Source organism: Nannospalax galili, unplaced genomic scaffold (assembly GCF_000622305.1).
Source record: "Nannospalax galili isolate Female #2095 unplaced genomic scaffold, S.galili_v1.0 scaffold755, whole genome shotgun sequence".
NCBI lineage: Eukaryota > Metazoa > Chordata > Mammalia > Rodentia > Spalacidae > Nannospalax > Nannospalax galili.
Genome location: NW_008336023.1, coordinates 287,223 through 291,727, shown reverse-complemented (window position 1 = coordinate 291,727; position 4,505 = coordinate 287,223). Strand labels below are relative to the sequence as shown.

The 4,505-nt window shown below is 40.2% G+C and overlaps 1 pseudogene; it reads left to right on the top strand.

Moving 5' to 3' along the window:
• Positions 1–1,495: 1,495 nt before the first annotated feature.
• On the top strand, positions 1,496–2,083 carry LOC115069966 (annotated as a pseudogene).
• Positions 2,084–4,505: the final 2,422 nt, after the last annotated feature.

Below are 4,505 nucleotides of genomic sequence, written 5' to 3'. Positions count from 1 at the left end.
ATAACCTCACAAAAAAAAAGTATGGCTGGTGAGTCATAAAAACACCAAGGAATCACTCCCATAAGAAATGCTCCTGGAACATGACTTACATGATGTAAATGTTCAGTGAATCCATGCCAAAAGGTGTTGGAATAAAAAGAGGAAATGTCGTCTACTGAATGCTGGTCTTTGGACAGGACTCCTATATTAAGTTTCACCCATCCAAGGCTCAGGGACCATCGTGGAAGAGGGGGAAGAAAGATTGTAAGACCCAAAGAGGAGGTGCATGACTATATGGAAACAAAGTCCTACAAGCTCCTGGGAACCTGCTCAGACAATTCTACAGCAATGGTGTCAGCACACACAAGTCCCATGCAAACTCAGGCAGACAAGATCCCGGAATAGAATTGGGAAAATGAACAACAGACCCCAATCTTAGCTGAAGAAATATTGGCAACTGATTGCTGCTAGGTGAAGGAAAGCTGATCTTCCTGAAACAAGGAACTCTAGACAGGCTAACTTGCACTGGGGAATGTCTGGGGACACTGACTTGACACAGTGGACCTTAACAGGGTATATGGGTTCCAGGGGGGAGCTATGGGAGGGTGCCAGTGGGGATGGGGGTAAAAGGATGATAAGATTCTTTGAGATTTTCTGTATGAAATACACAAAAATTCAATAAAAATAAATTTTGGAAAAAGAGAAAATGTACTTTGGTCAATCCCTTTTCACCCACATGACATGTAGCATGTCTTTAGACACAGAACCTCCTGGTGTATGTGCTTTAGACTTTGAAAGTGAGTGTTTTATTGCCCATGTGCCACATGTGGCCTGATGGACTTCACTGGCAGCTCCTATGTGTCTTCCTTGTGTTCCAGAGGTATGAAGCCTGTATCTTCTGTCACTGCTCACCCTAGGCACAGAGCACAGCAGGTACTTGCATCCCTTAGCACCACCATGAACCTGGGAGCCTGACATGTGCTCTCAAAGTTCATTGTGTCAAGAATCGAACACTTATATACTAAAGCTTTGCCAAAAGTTAAACTAGCACAATGTCTTCTTGAAAGTCATTATTTATATTTGTCACTAAAAATTTGTAAAGCTCTTACCAGATTTTTAAATTTTTATTTTCATTTTTGTGTGTATGAGTGTTATGCTTGCATGTGTGTAAGTGTACCTGTGTTGTGCAATATCCCCAGAGGACAGAAGAGGGCACAAATCCCCTGGTACTGGGGTTACAGACCATTGTTAGCCACCATGTGGGTACTAGGATTTAAACCCATGTCTTCTGCAAGAGCAGCTGGTGTTCTTAACCCTGAGCCATCTCACCAGTTCCCCAGCCTTTTTCGTTAGCATTTTCTCTTATTTGTTGTTAATTTGCTCTAATTCTTAATTCATGCAAGTACCACATTTGGTATCCTTTCATCATTGTTGAGTTAATGTGATTCACTATCGTTGATATTTAAATGCCTTTAACCATGTTTCAGCACTTGCTCTGGATGATCAGACGCAAGAACGCGTGCAGTCAAGCAAGATGGCACCTCCCAAGCACCTTCCAAGGAATGCTGTGTACACACGGATCCTGAGGGATGTGGGAGTCACAGAGCAGGAACCCAGGATTACAAACCAAATATTGGAATTTGTTTTCCTTTTTACCAGATATTGCAAGGCAGACAAATCAAACTTTTGCTACCGATTAAGCAATATGCAGATCCTAGGCTGCCACCTGGAAGATACTGCTTAACGGCCCTTCACACTGTAGTCTGAAGTCCTTAATTATAAAAAAGGAACCTAAACAAGGAGGACTAGTTTTTCACTTATGTGTTGGGCATGTTAGTAATAGACCTTTCACTTTTAATCTAGCACCCCACAAACAGTATCTGTCCAAAACAAACTTGCAACTCAAGCATTACTGACAAGCCACAGATTTGAGGTACAGATTCAATTCCTGCAACAATTGCAGTTCAAAATATTCTGGAGAAAAAGCCTTCAATGTTTAGGCCCCCAAATCAACTGATTATCACCAATATGGTTTTATCTCAGAACTCAAGGAATGACTCAAATCCACTGAAAACAGGAAGATGATGACAGTGGAATTCTGTAAGGAATATAGTCTACCTTAGAAGCCTTTAGAAAATATAGTTGATTTTGAAGACTTTTATACTCTAGACTAGAACATACTGGGTCTTGAGTTTTACTCAGCAGACTGCAGTTGCAATGTTTTTTATATTATCTAAATACTTGATTTCTTTAATGTGAGCACAATTTTTTTAAATTAAGCTTCAATTATACGAGTTAAGTTTTTATAAATCATTTCACTTATTTTGAGTTCAGACATGGCAAACTATTTTTGGAAGCGGTTTTTGGCCATGATATGTAAGATTGCATACAATAGCTCTTAGGTTTTCATTTCTCCAGACCAGTCAGTGGACTAATTTTTAGTTTCTAATCTTCTTGTAAATAGGACTTTCTTTTGTGAGGTAACATAGTTACTTTCACCATCACTAAATTTTAAACAAAACTCTCAATATAGGAAGTATTTCTTTGGAAATGATGAATTTAAAGGGACTCCAAATCTCTTCTGAATGGATTTGACTGCTGGTCTTGCCAGGCTTCCCACCTTGCTCCCTTTCTAGGCCCCATTTGATGTTTGCACCTGCATCCCACAGCTTTAAGTCCCTCCCCATTGCACTTTCATTTATTTTTGAATTTTTGAATTGATTCTTTGAGAATTTCATGCCATATATTTTGATCATATTCAGGCCTCGCCCCCATTTTAACCCCCGTCTTACTAACTCCTAACCCCAACTTGACTTCATACTCACTTCATCTCTGTTAGTATTCTTCCTTTTTGAAGGCCTATCAAGTCTAATCGGTGTTCCCCAAATGCTCTTGTGTGTAGGTCTATCCTCTAGAGTCTAGTCAACCCATCAGGCTTCGTAACCCCTAAAGAAAACTTGACTCCTCCTCTCCCAGCAGTTATCCTCAGCTACAGCTGGGACTTCTTACCCATCAAAATGCTTGGGTTTTGTCTGGCTTGGGCTTGTGTAAGTCTTTTGCATGTTGCCACAAGCACTGTGGGTTCATATGTGCAATTACCTTGTAAAGTTCAGACAACACAGTTTCCTTGTATTCATCTTCCACTTGTTGCTCTTAACACTCTTCTGCCCCTCCTCCACAATGAGCCTTGCACTTAATTTTAAAAGGCCATAACTAGAATTTTTAAGTGCCATTTCTGATACCACAGCTCAGTGTTATTTTCATGTTTTTAAAATGTGTGCTACATGTCTAGTGTTCTGCAGTTCAATTGAAAGTTTGCATTTGGGCTTCACTCCAAACTGTAGTTGGGTTTTGTCCCTTGCCTTTCTTGCCTATTGAGCATTATTCTTTTTCTATAGTTTAGGGTCAGTTGCATTCAGTTGGATTCCACGTTGGTAATCTATTGTAGTTCATGTTTTTAATTAAACACAGATGCTGTAGCTTAACATCTGGCTTGATAAATAATTTACACTGGAGACTGCAGACAAAACTGCTACCTAGGAAATCAGAGTCACCTCTTTGGGTTCCTACTCTCAATAATAAAAGAATTTAAGAAAAATCTCAAATGGCAGTTCAAGGACAATTTTCTTAGAGTTTAAAAGAAAGACCCCAGGGCAGGCAGGCTATGAATCTCAGCAGCTGCCAGAGGGGAAAGAGAGAAAAGAAAAAGAAAAAAGGCTATAAACCAGCATGGAGGTCAGCCACACGGCAGACAAACAGCCACATGACACTGAGGCAAGCTTTAGAGAAAAAGTAAAAAGGCCCTAAGTACCAGAGAAAGCATAGGGAGCTCTGGCCAGCATCCGAAATAAAACATAGGAAAAGGAAAAAGGAAAAGTTACACCTTTCAAGCAGACCCAGTAGAACCCCATGGGGAATCTTGGGTTACTCTGCTGAGGAGCAAGGATTCTGGGAAGGAAAAGTACTTCATCTAATTAAAGGGCTGCTTATTCTTCCCCTCTCTTTGGCACGGCTCAAGGTGAAGCAAGCTTTCTGAGGGATGCTCTCTTCGTTACATGATTGGCCAGTCCAAATGGATTAAATCTTTTTTAAATAATTTATTGAGAATTTCATACATGCATATAAGGTATTTTGATTGAATCCATGCCCACTCCATCCCCTCCAACTCCTCCCATATCTCCCCATCACTTTTTTCTGATAACTTCATGTACTCTTTCTTTTTTTATTAATTTTTTTTTTATGGGGCGTTTGGCTACTCTAACATTCCCCCCTCTGGAGAGGTAACTTTAAAATCTTTAAAGGATTAAATAAATGCTCCCAAATACTTTCAACATTTTTGGCCTTTGGAATGGAGTAGGTTGCTAAGAGGCCCAAAGACATTGTGAGTTTAAGCCAAGAAACTAGCTACTTTTCTTTGGGGTCTTTTTACCCTAACTGCCTAGCCGATTCCTACCTCCTATTCTTATCACACCATCCTCTGAAGAGGTTACCCAACTTGCAGATAGGGAGTCAGGATGCAGACTGCT